This window comes from Bos grunniens, chromosome 7 (genome assembly GCF_055505025.1).
Source record: "Bos grunniens cultivar Pamir isolate PY7600 chromosome 7, Bosgru_T2T1.0, whole genome shotgun sequence".
Taxonomy (NCBI): Eukaryota; Metazoa; Chordata; class Mammalia; order Artiodactyla; family Bovidae; genus Bos; species Bos grunniens.
In genome coordinates, this window is record NC_141171.1 from 54400641 (window position 1) to 54418658 (window position 18018).

Here is an 18018-nt window from a genome sequence, read left to right on the forward strand (position 1 = left end):
CTTGCCCATCTCTATAATTTGGGTGAATATTAAGAGAGATCCTTATAAAGAGGCAGGCCAGTTGAGACCTTCCTCCTAGTTGGGCAACATCACTACACTGTCAGGTACTGGCTGAGACATACGGGCTCACAGACTAGGGGATCTGGCTCCTAAAACCCAGTCCTGTGGGGATCATATTGTCCCTAGCTCATGGCCCTCACAATGGCCTGCCATCCTCTGTCCTTTATAAGTACCCCACTGCTGGAAGTCAGTTCTCTTCAGACTGATCTGAGCCAGAATCTCAAATCTATTTGGAGACTGTGTCACCTTTACTGTTCAATAGGGACATTCTCCCCTGCAGTGAGCCATACTTCTTACCAGGCACTATTGTCTCCAAGACTGAGACTGTAGCATCTGCCATCTACTCCATTAACTAGCAAGTCTTCTAATGTTGGTTTTCTTAAAACCGAGAATGATTTCTTTATGACTACCTGTCTATCATAAGTGGGAAAGTTAAAGAGGCCAAAAAGATTATGTGACTTTTCTGACATCTTCCTATTCCCTGGGAATTTTTGATTTGCAGTCTTTGTAATGGGACTACCTGGGAGAAGGCAATGGCACCCTACTCTAGTACTCTTGCCTGGAAAATACCATGGATGGAGGAGCCTGGTAGGCTGCAGTCCATGAGGTCGCTAAGAGTCAGACATGACTGAACGACTTCACTTTGACTTTTCACTTTCATGCACTGGAGAAGGAAATGGCAACCCACTCCAGTATTCTGGCCTGGAGAATCCCAGGGACAGGAGAGCCTGGTGGGCTGTCGTCTATGGGGTCGCACAAAGTTGGACACGACTGAAGCGACTTAGCAGCAGCAGCAGCAGATAGCATATTCAAAAGCAGAGACATTACTTTGCCAACAAAGGTCCGTCTACTCAAGGCTATGGTTTTTCCTGTGGTCATGTATGGATGTGAGAGTTGGACTGTGAAGAAGGCTGAGCACTGAAGAATTGATGCTTTTGAACTGTGGTGTTGGAGAAGACTCTTGAGGGTCCCTTGGACTGCAAGGAGATCCAACCAGTCCATTCTGAAGGAGATCAGCCCTGGGATTTCTTTGGAAGGAATGATGCTAAAGCTGAAACTCCAGTACTTTGGCCACCTCATGGGAAGAGTTGACTCATTGGAAAAGACTCTGATGCTGGGAGGGATTGCAGGCAGGAGGAGAAGGGGACGACAGAGGATGAGATGGCTGGATAGCATCACTGACTCGATGGACGTGAGTCTGAGTGAACTCCGGGAGTTGGTGATGGACAGGGAGGCCTGGCGTGCTGCGATTCATGGGGTCACAAAGAGTTGGACACGACTGAGTGACTGAACTGAACTGAACTGAACCACCTCCATGAGGGCTATGACTGCACCTGTTTTTGCTTATCTTTGTTCCTTCTTTCAGACCCTGGTACTGATTTGGGTATCTGGTAGATGCTCAGAAATTTAACCTGTCCAGTAGAGGATTGAATGCATCTACTTTGGCTGTGCACTGTCCTAGGTGCTTTGAATATAATATGTATAAGACACAGTTCTTGCCATCAAAACCTGACACAGGACTAATCTTTCCAACATGTCTTTCAGTGCTTGAGCAAAACAATTTAAATGGAAATTCCTGTTAAACCTCTGGTTTAGGGATTCTAAAGGAAATTCTGCTCCCAAATGTCTCTCCCATGAGCCAGGCAACTCATGATATTTTCTGCATTTATTAACAATGACGACAGGGACTTCCCTGGTGATCAGTGCCTAAGACATTGAGCTCCCAGTGCATGAGTCCTGGGTTTGATCCTTGGTTAGGGAACTAGATCCCACATGCTATGACTAAGAGTTCAGATGCCTCAACTAAAGATCCTACTTGCCACAACTAAGACCCGGCACAGCTAAATAAATGTTACAAACCAAAACAGGGCTTCCTTGGCAGCTCAGTGCAGGAGACATGGGTTCAATCTCTGGTCCAGGAAAAACCCACATGACACATAGCAAATGAGCCCATGCGCCACAATGATTAAGCCTGTGCTCCACAGTCAGGGAACTGTGACCACTGAAGCCCGTGTGCCTCTACTCCACAAGAGAAGCCATCACAATGAGAAGCCCACACACTGCAATGAGAGAGTAGCTCCTGCTCAACACGACTAGAAAAAAGTGTGTGCAGCCATGAACACCCAGCATAGCCAAAAACAAGTAAATAAATGCAATTATAAAATAGACATCCCCCCAAATGATATCAGTCATGGCAAACAGAACTTATGGATGCTTTCACTGTGCTTGACACTTGTACAAAGTGCCTTGCATATATTCTATAATTCTCACAATCCACCCTATATATTAACAGTAGGTATTATAATAATTTTATTGATAAGGAAAGATAGGCTAAGAGAGGTTATATGTCCCAGTCGGTATACCAACTACACAGCTGGTAAGTGGAGACAGTTGCTTTCAGCCTTGCCTGGTCAGATTTCAAAGACCAGACCTGTAACCATGCTCTGTTCTGCCTCCTACTCCTTCCTTAAGAATAAAGTAATATTTTCAAAAAAGGGAAATACATTGACAGGAATTACTTGGTATGACTCTGTCCCTTGTGGAAAACAAAACTGGGGACTTTTTGATTTGATTCTTCTCAGTATTCATTATATGGGGACCAATTATTGTACCTGTACTTTGTGAGGGACCTGGGCCTCTCCAGGGTCACACAGGGAACAAGCGGCAGACTGCTGGTCTGACTAGATCACTTTATAGTATTCTTTCTACTGTATGGGGAGCGAAGCCTCTGGGCATTTCAGAAAGAGATTTTCTGTTCCATGTTTTTACCAGAGATGGGACTGCATGGAGAATTTTTGCATCTGGTCCAGAGTAGTTTAAGGAGACCAAATTGGTGACTGGAAAAATATATGCCCATCCACATCTCTACAAATGGTGTGATTTCATTTCCTTTTATGGTTGAGTAATATTTCATTGTATATATGTACCACATTTTCTTTATTTATTCATCTGTTGATGGACATTTAAATTGCCATGTCCTAGCTATTGTAAATAGTGCTGCAATGAACACTGGAGTGCATGTGTCTTTTTGAATTATGGTTTTCTTAGGGTGTATGCTTAGAGTCTATCAAACAGAGTGAAGTCAGAAAGAGAAAAACAAATACTGCATATTAATGTGTCTATGTGGAATCTAGAAAAATGGTACAGATGAATCCATTTGCAAGATAGGAATAGAAATGCAGATGTAGGGAATGGATGTGTAGACCTGGAGAGGTGGAGGTGAGTGGGATGAACTGGGAGATTGGGATTGATGTATATACACCCCTATATATAAAATAGATAACTAATGAGAACCTAGTGTATAGCACAGGGTGCTCAGCTCAGTGCTCTGTTGTGACCTAGATTGGTGGGATGGAGGTGAGGGGGTGCAAGGGAGATCCAAGAGGGAGGGCAATATAGGTATACTTATAGCTGATTGACCTCACTGTACAGCAGAAACTAACACAACATTATAACACAACTATACCCCAATTAAAGGAACAAAAAGCCGTTGTACTTCTCTGATGATCCAGTGGTTAAGAATCCACCTGGAAATGCAGGGGACACAGGTTCAATTCCTGGTCCAGCAAGATCCCATATGCCATGAAGCAACTAAGCCCATGTACCACAACTACTGAGCTCAAGCTCTAGAGCCCAGAAGCCACAGCTCCTGAGCTGGAGTGCTGCCACTACTGAAGCCCACGTGCCAAGAGCCCGTGCTTCACAGTAAGAGAAGCCAGAGCACCAGGGCAAAGAGCTGTGATGTTGGAGGAGACTCTTGAGAGTCCCTTGGACTGCAACTACAGAAAGTCCTCGGGGAGCAATGAAGACACAGCACAGCCAAAAATAAAGAAAAAAGAAAAATATACCAAAAAGGCCAATGATGGTCTTGTCTGATCTAGGTCTGCCTTTCTTGAAGGATGTAGAAACAGTCTGCCTGCCAGCCTCTCCCTCCCTCTAAACCAACAGTTCTCAATGGTGATGATTTTGCCTTCTAGGACATGTGGCAATGTGGTGGGACATTTTTGATTTTGTAACTGTAGCCCATGTGTGCCACTGGAATTTCATGGGCAGAGGCTAAACATCCTACAAGGCACAGAAAATCCAGACAGTTAACAGCTAGGATATCTAAATTAATTCTATAAAATACGCTGTGTAGGCCCAGACCACCTTATCTGCCTCCTGAGAAATCTGCATGTAGGTCAAGAAACAACAGTTAGAACTGGACATGGAACAACAGACTAGTTTCAAACAGGGAAAGGAGTACGTCAAGGCTGTATATTGTCACCCTGCTTATTTAACTTATATGCAGAGTACATCATGTGAAATGCTGGGCTGGATGAAGCACAAGCTGGAATCAAGATTGCCGGGAAATATCAATAACCTCAGATACGCATATGACACCACCTTTATGGCATAAAGTGAATAAGCACTAAAGAATCTCTTAAAGTGAAGGAGGAGAGTGAAAAAGTTGGCTTCAAACTCAACATTAAAAAAACTAAGATCATGGCATCCGGTCCTATCACTTCATGGCAAATAGATGGGAAAACGGTGGAGATGGTGAGAGACTTTATTTTTTGGGGTTCCAGAATCACTGCAAATGGTGACTGCAGCCATGAAATTAAGAGACTCTTGCTCCTTGGAAGAAAAGCTATGACCAACCTAGACAGCATATTAAAAAGCAGAGACATTACTTTGCCAACAAAATTCCGTATAATCAAAGCTATGGTTTTTCCAATAGTCATGTATGGATGCAAGAGTTGGACTGTAAAGAAAATTTAGCACTGAAGAATTGATGCTTTTGAGCTGTGATGTTGGAGAAGACTCTCGAGAGTCCCTTGGACTGCAAGGAGATCCAACCAGTCCATCCTAAAGGAAATCAGTCCTGAATATTCATTGGAAGGACTGATGCTGAAGCTGAAACTCCAATACTTTGGCCACCTGACGTGAAGAACCGACTCATTTGAAAAGACCTTGATGCTGGGAAAGATTGAAGGTGGGAGGAGAAGGGGACGACAGAGGGTGAGATGGTTGGAATGCATCACCGACTCGATGGACATGAGTTTGAGTAAACTCCGGGAGTTGGTTATGGACAGGGAAGCCTGGCGTGCTGCAGTCCATGGGGTCGCGAACAGTAAGACAGGACTGAGTGACTGAACTGAAGCTGACTGAGGCCCATTAAAGAGAAGGGAGATGTTTTACTTATTTATTTGAACACGATGTTCTTTAAAAATATTTCTCTCACTCCCAAGTATGACAGACACGTAATAGTATCCTGAATTTTTTTTAAACTCCTGTATTTTGAAAACAAATTATTATACAGCAACTAATAAAATATTAATTGGGGTCCTTTTTCTATCTAAATAACCTAGAACAAAACAGAATGATGAAGCTACTTTTTAATACAGTCAGTGAAGTAAACATCAAACAGATGGTCATGGAAAATTAAAATAATTTCCTGTAAATGAAGAGAAATGTGAAATGAGGTTAATATAAACCTTTAATTCACTGACTGCTTTCTGGGACTTTAAGAAGCATTCCGTTTAGCAATAATTCCACTTACGTGGCACGCAGTCTGTGTTTTTTTCCCTCTGCTATTTGTTTTGGGGATATATGTGGGTAACCAAGAGTTCACCTTTAAGTATCCTGCGAAAGGAAGTGGGACCCCAGAGCTGCAGTTGCTCAGGGCCTTGGGTGTAACTGGACCAAGAGCTTGAAGCCCAGAGACTGGGTGGGATCTCTCCAGGGACAGCAATAGCAACCTGTTTTCTTCTTCTTTTAAAATTGAAGCATGGCTGATTTACATTATTATATTACCTTTAGATGTACAACATAGTGATTCAATACTTTTATAGACTATACTCCCTTTAAAGTTATTACAAAATAGTAGCTGCTTTCCCTGTGCTTAACAATATATTTTTGTTGCTCATCTATTTTATACATAGTAACTTGCATCCTTTTCATCCCATTTGCTTATCTTGACCCTCCCCTCTCCCCCTCTCAACTGGTAACCACTAGTTTGTCAACATGGCTAATTGTCAGGGAAATGCAAATCAAAACCACAGTGAAATATCACCTCACACCTGTCAGAAAGGCTATCATCAGAAAGGCCACAAATAGCAAGTGTTGGGTAGGGCGTGCAGAAAAGGGAACTCTCATACATCGTTAGTGGGAATGTAAATTGGTACAACCACCTGTCTTCTGAAGCCAGCCTCCTCATTTTAGGCTTCTCAAGGCTGTGACCTCTGCAGAGTAAAGCCTTCTTCTCATAAAATACTTTAAGAAATATTTATTTTATTTTGATGCAAAACAGAGACTGTGTGAACACTGAGAGTATGTACAGTAAGAAAATGATTGATGTGACCCCTGTCAACATGGAGATTACAGCCCAGCCAGGGAGAGACAGAGGCAACTGAAAATCTCATAAATGACTAACTACAAATGTGGTAAGTGTGATGGGGTAGATACCAGAGGATTTGATGAAGGCATACACTAGGGAACCCTGACCAAGTCTTCGTATCTGGGGATAGGAGTAGGGTAGGAGGATAGGGAGGTTTGTTTGGAGGTGATGTTTAAACTGAAATCTGTAGGATTAATGAGCAGTCTGGGGAAAATGTGTTCCAAGCACCACAAGCCACCTCACAGCTTCTGCTTGCTTATACTTTTGGTTCAAATGTAAATTTACCCCACATACGGTCTTCATGCCTTTTCAGCTCCAGTTATTAATACTTCCACGTATAGCCTGACTGTTGCATAGTTCTGCCTTCCCTTCATAAAGGAAGCTGACTAGGTCAGTTCACTTTTTACCCTTGGCACGTAGGACTTGCAAGTTATTCCTATTTCTGCAACTAGAGTCAGATTTCTTCATGGGCAGAAGCCAGGGTCTTCCGATAACCTTACTTTGTGTACTCTGGAAATCTTCCTGGCCCTTGCCATATGACAGTTCCTCTTTCACATGGGCAAAGAGGGAGTTGTGGACTGCATGGCAGTGCAACACTTGGGCTATTCCAATATCATGTGTAATTTCCCTTGTGACAATGAGCGTGAAAAGGAAAGCATGAAACACTCTTCTCCATCTTTGTGTCTTTCTCTAAATTGGTCATTCTGTGCACAAAAGAGAGAGGCATGTCCTTGCTCTACATCTCCACTGAGCTCAGCTACAGATGCACTTCTCTATCTGTGCTGCTGAAAACAGAGTATGATCTTGTTTGGATTTCTCAAATAATTCAAGTAAGAAGCCTTATAGTTAGAAGCAGAGAAGCAGTAGAGATAATATTTTTATTTAATATTATCTTGAGTAGAAAATAAAATGACTTCATTGAAAAATGCCTTTGGATGACGCCCACCCTTTAGAGTTCACAACCTTTCACCAAATGACTTAATTTAGGTTTGACAAAAAGAAGGGGATCTCTTATGTTAGGCCATGAATTACCCTAAAACAGGCAGGGATGCGACCTGATACTTCTTTGGTATTCATGACAATGCACACAGTAGGGGTTGAATAAATGGTGATGCCTGAGAAGACTGCCCTGTAAATATTTAGTTTAATGAACAGAAGTGGGACAGCATGAAGTCTTAGCCCCGTTCAACTCTTTAGGATCTCGTCAACATCCTTTCCCAAGACATTTTTTTTTTTTTGGGTCATTCTTCCATTGTAGCATTTATATTACATCATCATCAATATTATTATTATTGTCATCATCATCACCAACACTCACTCTGAGTTGCCTAATAAGAGTTGTTATTAAGGGTGACCTTAACATGTGTACAGAAGCTTGGTTGTCTTGCTCATTCATCTGTCTGTCCACCCATCCAAACACTGAGCATTTTAAGTAAGACTGTCTTGGTTCTGAAGCTATTTAAAGTCTGGTAGCACCATTTTGACCACAGGCAAGTACTTCTTAGTGGTTTACATTCTTCAGTTCAGTTCAGTCGCTCAGTCGTGTCTGACTCTTTGCGACCCCATGAATTGCAGCAGGCCAGGCCTCCCTGTTGGAGAAGGCAATGGCCACCCACTCCAGTACTCTTGCCTGGAAAATCCCATGGACGGAGGAACCTGGTGGGCTGCAGTCCATGGGATCACAAAGAGTCGGACATGACTGAGCGACTTCACTTTCACTTTTCCCTTTCATGCATTGGAGAAGGAAATGGCAACCCACTCCAGTGTTCTTGCCTGGAGAATCCCAGGGATGGTGGAGCCTGGTGGGCTGCCATCTATGGGGTCACACAGAGTCGGACATGACTGAAGTGACTTAGCAGCAGGCCTCCCTGTCCATCACCAACTCCTGGAGTTCACCCAAACTCATGTCCATCGAGTCGGTGATGCTATCCAGCCATCTTAAGTTACATATAATGGGAGAGTGGGGTAGAGTGGGGGACATCAGAGAACTGTGTGTGTGCGTGTGGTGTGTGTGAATATGAGTATACTTAGTAGCAAGCAGGTACAGATTTCCTTATCAGCTACTTTTGAATAAGACAAATGAATATGTAAAACTATTTTGGAGATTTATATGGCTTTCCTTGGGAAAACCCCAAGGTTTTTTCTTGAACAAAGACCTTTTATGAGAAGCCACAAATAATAAAAGCCACTCATTTAAAGAAAGTATGCACAAATAAGAGACTCTAACTCAAAGGAAACATTGAGAAATAGGGAGGCCATTGAGAAATAAGGAAGAACCTTAATGAAGAGGAAGTAGGGTAGGAAGGGGGTAAGCAAAACCTATCATGCTTAAAAAAAATTAGTACAGCTCTCTTACGTCTCTGCCAAAAATAGTCTCAGACATTGAGGCAGAAATTAGGACTCCAGGAGGTAAAAGGACCCTGACTTTAGCCCTAAAGAATTCCCTGTGGTTCCCCTAGACTCTCTGCACCCCAACTCTGCCACTCAAAACCACCTAAAGTCTGTTTTTCAAAATTTCTATGAAGCTGTCCTTGATGCTTCAAGACAGTATAAAGTATAATCTCATTTCTGCAAACATAACTCCCACACTGCTCATCTCTCTCCTAAGGACTCCTTATTTTATTATATGTTATTTACTTCTCTGGACCTGCTAACCTGGCTATGGATTTGTATACAGGCAGGAGTTTTGTTCAGGTTGTCTTTTAATTTCTAGAGCTTAGCACAGATACCCTATTGATACAATAAACATTTGAGAAAGGGAAGAGAAATAAAGGAGTACTTAGATGACTTTTATATTAACTAGATAAAAAGACATATTCAGTGAGACTTTAGACATTCATTCATTGTTCAATCAACCAACAAATACCAGTATTAACTAAATGCCAATCATTGGGATAAGACATGGTTTTAGCCCATAAGGGTTTAATCTCTATTAGGGGATTCAGTCATGTCCAGGTGTTTGTGACCACGGGGACTGTAGCCTGCCAGGCTTCTCTGTTTCTGGAATTCTCCAGGCAAGAATACTTCAGTGGGTAACCATTTCCTTCTCCGGGGGATCTTCCCAACCCAGGAATCAAAACTGGGTCTCCTGCATTGCAGGCACATTCTTTACTGTCTGAGCCACCAGGGAAGACCCTGATGCTGGGGAAGATTGAAGGCAAAAGGAGAAGGGGAAAGCAGAAGATGAGATGGTTAGATAGCATCACCAACTCAATGGATATGAGTTTGAGCAAACTCTGAGAGATAGTGAAGGACAGGGAAGCCTGGTGTGCTGCAGTCCATGGGGTTGCAAAGAGTCAGACAGAACTTAGCGACTAAGCAGCAATAACAAAGTGGACTCAGACTTATCAATAGGCAAGTAAAATGCAATGTGATACTAAGAGGTAGGTAGTGGTAATGGTGAATGTGATTAATGCCACAAAATTGTATATTTAGTGATGGCTAAAGTGGCAAATTTTAGTGAGTTGGTGATTACATGGGTGTATACAATTTTCAAAACCCACCAAACTGAATATTTGTGATCTGTGCTTTTAATTGTATGTTATTTCTAAATTAAAAAGACAATTAAAAAAATAAGAGGTATTTATATGAGCAACAGGAGGGGCACCAAATCCTAAGTGTTGGGGGTCAGAGAATGCTTCTTAAAGGACAGAAACCCAACTACATGTGACATCAAAGAGAGGTTTATACATTTGAAGGAAGTGAAAAAAGAATCAGAGATAGGAAGTGACATGTCCAAGGTCACATCCAGCTGATGGCAGAGCTGGAAACAAAACCCAGTGTTTTGATTCCTAAGCCAGGGCTCATTTCATAAACCCATTGTGCCAGTTATTGTCTAATGGCTTTCAGTCCCAAGCCCACTGCTCCATGTTCTGCTCTGTGATGCTGCATTTCCCAGACACTCGAGTTTCCAAGTTAGGTCCTGCCGGTGAGAGGTAGTGGTAGAAATTTTTAGGCAGGAGGCAGGGAGAGGAGGCAGTGTGCAGCTCTAGTCAGAGTTCTGAGTACTGGCCCTGTAGTGACCCTTTGGAGATCCAAGTACTAGCCATCTAGTGATCCCATCAAGAAGCCCTAGTGCCAAGCCCCTAACCCCAGAGTATGAGTTCAGGTCTGAATGGAAATGAAATCAAACTTATGATCTTTCTCCCCAGACTGAGTCTTCTAGTGCTTCCAAGCTTGGGGAATGACAGGTTATCCAAGGAGTTACTCTTGACATCTGCCTTTCCCTCACTCTGTCTGTCCAAAACCAACACCAAGTCATGGCCATTCTACTTCCTAAAAGCCTCTTGCTGCTAAGTTGCTTCAGTCGTGTCCGACTCTGTGCAACCCCATAGATGGCAGCCCACCAGGCTCCACCATCCCTGGGATTCTTCAGGCAAGAATACTGGAGTGGGTTGCCATTTCCTTCTCCAATGCATGACAGAGAAAATTGAAAGTGAAGTCACTCAGTCGTGTCCGACTCTTAGCGACCCCATGACTGCAGCCTACCAGGCTCCTCCGTCCATGGATTTTCCAGGCAAGAGTACTGGAGTACGGTGACGTTGTCTTCTCCGAAAAGCCTCTTAGATATGTTCATTTCTTATCCCTACTCTCACCATAGGCTAGGCTACTACCACCTCTTGCCTGGACGTCCATAATCCTTTCCTAACTGATCTGGCATTCACTCTGCCCATCCTTCTTGACTTTCCATTCTCCCTTGATTTAATGTAGTTTTCAGCCACCTAATCAGGAGACTTAATGTCCAGTTACAGTTCTGTTGGTATCAGTACAGTCTTGGGCAAATTAGTTCATTTTACTTGTTTCTAGTTTCCCCAGTTATAAAATAACAGGATTTATATGTATACCAACAGTTTTATGATGAAGGTAGGTTTAAAAGAGGAAGTAGCACTGTACCTGGACATTGAAGGATGAAAAGGCCTTTGATTTGTGTTTCAAGAGAAAACTATGGCCCAAAGGATGGATAAAGTGTTCATATGTGTGTGTTTAGGAATAGCACAAAACCAGAAAATAGCTGGCAACTGTATTATAAAGTTGATTTCCTGGAATATGTGATGAGATGGCCTACAACACTGTTCCTTATTGTCTTCGTCATCTTATTAAATGCCACGAGCATCCAGGACTATGACAAGGCTGTATATTGTCACTAAGCTTATTTAACTTGTATGCACAGTACATCATGTGAAATGCTGGGCTGGATGAATCACAAGCTGGAATCAAGATTGCTGGGAGAAATAACAACCTTAGATATGCAGATGATACCACCCTAATGGCAAAAAGTGAAGAGGAACTAAAGAGCCTCTTGATGAGGGTGAAGAGCAGAGTGAAAAGTTGACTTAAAACTAAACCTTAAAAAAATTAAGATCATGGCAGCCAGTGCCATCACTTCATAGCAAATAGATCGGGAAAAAGTGGAGGCAGTGACAGATTTTATTTTCTTGGGCTCCAAAATCACTGTGGACAGTGACTGTAGCCATGAAATTAAAAGATGCTTGCTCCTTGGAAGGAAAATGATGACAAACCTAGACAGTGTATTAAAGAAGAGAGACATCACTTTGCCGACCTAGGTTTGTATAGTCAAAGCTATGGGTTTTCCAGTAGTCATGTATGGATGTGAGAGTTAGACCATAAAGAAGGCTGTGAGCACTGAATAACCGATGCTTTAGAACTGTGGTGCTGGAGAAGACTCTTGAGAGTCCCTTGGACAGCAAGGAGATCCACCCAGCCAATCCTAAAGGAAATCAGTCCTGAACATTCATTGGAAGGAATGATTCTGAAGTTCCAATACTTTATTATTATTATTATTTTTTACTTTTGGCCTTTGTATTTAGTTCACATGCAGTGTGCATGAGAGAGAGAGAGAGATTATCTAATGCACATGTCTTTTGTCTTGATGGTGATGCTGTCCCATAATAAATCTCTTAGGCTTTCTTAACTCTTTTTCATTGTTTTCCCTCTTGTTTTATTGAGTGTGCTGTTAAAGTCTCTATTGATTTCTTCAACTCTAGGGTTTCTTCTTTTTTTTTTAAAGGCTTGTAAGATGATTGATGCGAGACAGCAAAAGAGACACAGATGTATAGAACAGTCTTTTGGACTCTGTGGAACAGGGCGAGGGTGGGATGATTTGGGAGAATGGCATTGAAACTTGTATAATATCATATGTGAAATGAATCACCAGTCCAGGTTCGATGCATGATACAGGAAGCTTGGGGCTGGTGCACTGGGATGACCCAGAGGGATGGTATGGGGAGGGAGGTGGGAGGGGGGTTCAGGATGGGGAACATGTGTACACCCATGGCAGATGCATGTTGATGTATGGCAAAACCAATACAATATTATAAAGTAAAAAAAAATTAAAAAAACACCAAAAACCAAAAAACCAACTACATAAATGAATCAATCATCTTACAACCCTGTTCCAATACTTTAGATGTGAAGAGCTGACTCCTTGGAAAAGACCCTGATGCTGGGAAAGATTGAAGGCAAGAGGAGAAGGGGACAACAGAGGATGAGATGGTTAGATAGCATCACAGACTCAATGGACATGAATTTGAACAAATTCTAGGAGATAGAGAAGGACAGGGGAGCCTGGTGTGCTGCAGTTCATGAGGTCACAAAGAGTCGGAGATAACTTAGTGACTGAACAACAACAACCAACTAGAAACTGCTTAATCCAAAACCTCAATCCAAAGCCATTGTCTATGATTCCTCTATTTTTTTCCCACCTACCCACATTCTTTGAGGAGATAGCCCATGTCCAGGGTCAGAGAAGCCCCAGCAAGATGGTAGGCGCTGGAGTGGTGACTGTGTGGCACTGGAGCGACTTTGAGGAGATACCCCACATCCAAGGGCAAAGGAGAAGCCCAAGCAAGATGGTGGGAGGGGAGCAAATTTGCATTTAGAATCAAACTCCATTCCCGCCAGAGACGCTCAGAGGGCTCAAACAAACCTTGTGCACACCAGGACCCAGAGACCCCACAGAGACTGAGACAAAACTGTTTGAGTGTCTCCTGTGGAGGTACGGGTCAGCAGTGGACTGCTGCAGGGGCAGGGGCTCTGGGTGCAGCAGACCTGGGTATGGCATAAGCCCTCTTGGAGGAGGTGCCCATTAACCCCACCATAGAGCTGCCAGAACTTATACAGGACTGGGAAGTAGACTCTTGGAGGGCACAAACAGAACCTTGTGTGCAACAGGACCCAGGAGAAAGAAGCAGTGACTCCACAAGAGACTGACCCAGACTTGCCCGGGAATGTCCAGGGGTCTCCAGCAGAGGCATGGGTTGGTAGTGGTCTGCTACAAGGTTGGGGGGCACTGAATATAGCAGTACATGCGTGGGACCTTTTGAAGGAGGCTGCCATTGTCTTCATTACCTCCACAATTTGGCCCCAGGTAATAACAGGGAAGGGGAGGGAACACAGCTCCACCCATCAACAGAAAATTGGATTAAAATGTACTGAGCATCAGTTCAGTTCAGTCTCTCAGCCCTGTCTGAAACTTTGTGACCCCATGGACTGCAGCATGCCAGGCTGCCCTGTCCATCACCAACTCTTGGAGTTCACTCAAACTCATGTCCATTGAGTTGGTGATGCCATCCAACCACCTCATCCTCTGTCATCCCCTTCTCCTCCCACCTTCAATCTTTCCCAGCATCAGGGTCTTTTCAAATGAGTCAGTTCTTCCCATCAGGTGGCCAAAGTATTGGAGTTTCAGCTTCAGCATCAGTCCTTCCAATGAATATTCAGGACTGATTTCCCTTAGGATGGACTGGTTGGATCTCCTTGCAGTCTAAGAGACTCTCAAGAGTCTTCTCCAACACCACAGTTCAAAAGCATCAATTCTTCAGCTTTCAATTTCTTTATAGTCCAACTCTCACATCTGTATAAGACTATTGGAAAAACCATAACTTTGATTAAATGGCCCTTTGTTGGCAAAGTAATGTCTCTGCTTTTTAATATGCTGTCTAGGTTGGTCATAGCTTTTCTTTCAAGGAGCAAGAGTCATTTAATTTCATGGCTGCAGTCACCATCTGCAGTGATTTTGGAGCCCCCAAAATAAAGTCTGTCACTGTTTCCACTGTTCGTCTATCTATTTGCCATAAAGTGATGGGATCAGATGCCATAATCTTAGTTTTCTGAATGCTGAGCTTTAAACCAACTTTTTCACTCTCTTTCACTTTCATCAAGAGGCTCTTTAATTCTCCTTCACTTTCTGCCATAAGGGTGGTGTCATCTGCATTTCTGAGGTTGTTGATATTTCTCCCAGCAATCTTGATTCCAGCTTGTGCTTCTTCCAGCCCAGCGTTTCTCATGATGTACTCTGCATTTATAAGTAAAACAAGCAGGGTCACAATGTACAGCCTTGACCTACTCCTTTCCCTATTTGGAACCAGTCTGTTGTTCCATGTCCAGTTCTAACTGTTGCTTTCTGACCTGCACACAGATTTCTCAAGAAGCAGCTCAGGTGGTCTGGTATTCCATCTCTTTAAGAATTTTCTGCAGTTTGTTGTGATCCACACACTCAACGGCTTTGGCATAGTCGATAAAGCAGAAATAGATGTTTTTCTGGAACTCTCTTGCTTTTTCAATGATCCAGCGGTTGTTGGCAATTAGATCTCTGGTTCCTCTGCATTTTCTAGATCCAACTTGAACATCTAAAGTTCACGGTTCATGTACTGTTGAAGCCTGGCTTGGAGAATTTTGAGCATTACTTTACTAGCGTGTGAGATGAGTCCAATTTTGTGGTAGTTTGAGCATTCTTTGGCACTGCCTTTCTTTGGGACTGGAATGAAAACTGACCTTTTCCAGTCCTGTGGCCACTACTGTGATTTCCAAGTTTGCTCGCATATTGAGTGCAGCACTTTCAGAGCATCATCTTTTAGGATTTGAAATAGCTCAGCTGGAATTCCATCACCTCCACTAGCTTTGTTCATAGTGATGCTTCCTAAGGCCCACTTGACTTTGCATTCCAGGATGTCTGGCTCTAGGTGAGTGATCACACCATCATGATTATCTGGGTCGTAAAGATCTTTTTTGTGCAGTTCTTCTATGTATTCTTGCCACCTCTTCTTAATATCTTCTGCTTCTGTTAGGTCCATACATTTCTGTTCTTTATTGATCCTATCTTTGCATGAAATGTTTCCTTGGTATCTAATTTTCTTGAAGATATCTCTAGTCTTTCCCATTCGATTGTTTTCCTCTATTTCTTTGCACTGATCACTGAGAAAGGCTTTCTTATCTCTCCTTGCTCTTCTTTGGAACTCTGCAGTCAAATGGGTATATCTTTCCTTTTCTCCTTTGCTTTTCGCTTCTCTTCTTTTCATAGCTATTGTAAGGCAAAATGCTTTTTTGCATTTGTTTTTCTTGGGGATGGTCTTGATCAGTCTCCTGTACAATGTCATGAACCTCTGTCCATAGTTCTTCAGGCATTCTGTCTATCAGATCGAACCCCCTGAATCTATTTGTCACTTTCTCTGTATAATTGTCAGGGATTTGATTTAGGTCATACCTGAATGGTCTAGTGGCTTTCCCTACTTTCTTCAATTTCAGTCTGAATTTGGCAATAAGGGGTTCATGGTCTGAGCCATAGTCAACTCCCGGTCTGGTTTTTGCTGACTGTATAGAGTTTGTCCATATTTGCCTGCAAAGAATATAATCAGTCTGATTTTGATATGCACCATCTGGTGATGTCCATGTGTAGAGTTTTCTCTTGTGTTGTTGGAAGAGGGTGTTTGCTATGACCAGTGCATTCTCTTGACAAAACTCTATTAGCCTTTGCCCTGCTTCATTCTTTACTCCAAGGCCAAATTTGCCTCTTACTCCACATGTTTCTTGATTTCCTACTTTGCATTCCAGTCCCCTATAAAGAAAAGGACATCTTTTTTTGAATGTGAGTTCTAGAAGGTCTTGTAGATCTTGATAGAACCATTCAACTTCAGCTTCTTCAGCATTACTGATTGGGGCATAGACTTGGATTACTGTGATACTGAATGGTTTGCTTTGGAAATGAACAGAGATCATTCTGTTGTTTTTGAGATTGTATTGCATCTCGGACTGTTTTGTTGACTATAATGGCTACTCCATTTTCTCTAAGGGATTCTTGCCCACAGTAGTAGATATAATGGTCATCTGAGTTAAATTCACCCATTCCAGTCCATTTTAGTTCACTGAATCGTAAAATGTTGATGTTCACTCTTGCCATCTCCTGTTTGACCACTTCCAATTTGCCTTGATTCATGGACCTAACATTTCAGGTTCCTATGCAATATTGCTCTTTACAGCATCGGACTTTGCTTCTATCACCAGTCACATCCACAACTGGCTGTTGTTTTTGCTTTGGTTCCATCTCTTCATTCTTTCTGGACTTATTTCCCCACTGATCTCCTTTAGCATATTGGGCACCGACCTGAGGAGTTAATCTTTCAGTGTCCTATCTTTTTGCCTTTTCATACTGTTCATGGGGTTCTCAAGGCAAGAATACTTCAAGTGGTTTGCCATTCCCTTTTTCAGTGAACCACGTTTTGTCAGAACTCTCCACCATGACCTGTCCGTCTTGGGTGGCCCTATATGGCATGGCCCATAGTTTGACTGAGTAAGACAAGGCTGTGGTCCATGTGATCAGATTGGTTAGTTTTCTGTGACTGTGGTTTTCAGTCTATCTGCCCTCTGATAGAGAAGGATAAGAGGCTTATGGAAGCTTCCTGATATGAGAGACTGACTGAGGGGGAAACTGGGTCTTGTTCTGATGGGCGGAGCCATGCAAAGATAGGCACAATAAAGGACAGAAATGGTATGGACCTAACAGAAGCAGAAGATATTAAGAAGAGGTGGCAAGAATACATAGAAGAACTGCACAAAAAAGATCTTTACGACCCAGATAATCATGATGGTGTGATCACTCACCTAGAGCCAGACATCCTGGAATGCAAAGTCAAGTGGGCCTTAGGAAGCATCACTATGAACAAAGCTAGTGGAGGTGATGGAATTCCAGCTGAGCTATTTCAAATCCTAAAAGATGATGCTCTGAAAGTGCTGCACTCAATATGCGAGCAAACTTGGAAATCACAGTAGTGGCCACAGGACTGGAAAAGGTCAGTTTTCATTCCAGTCCCAAAGAAAGGCAGTGCCAAAGAATGCTCAAACTACCACAAAATTGGACTCATCTCACACGCTAGTAAAGTAATGCTCAAAATTCTCCAAGCCAGGCTTCAACAGTACATGAACCGTGAACTTAGATGTTCAAGTTGGATCTAGAAAATGCAGAGGAACCAGAGATCTAATTGCCAACAACCGCTGGATCATTGAAAAAGCAAGAGAGTTCCAGAAAAACATCTATTTCTGCTTTATCGACTATGCCAAAGCCGTTGAGTGTGTGGATCACAACAAACTGCAGAAAATTCTTAAAGAGATGGAATACCAGACCACCTGAGCTGCTTCTTGAGAAATCTGTGTGCAGGTCAGAAAGCAACAGTTAGAACTGGACATGGAACAACAGACTGGTTCCAAATAGGGAAAGGAGTAGGTCAAGGCTGTACATTGTGACCCTGCTTGTTTTACTTATAAATGCAGAGTACATCATGAGAAAC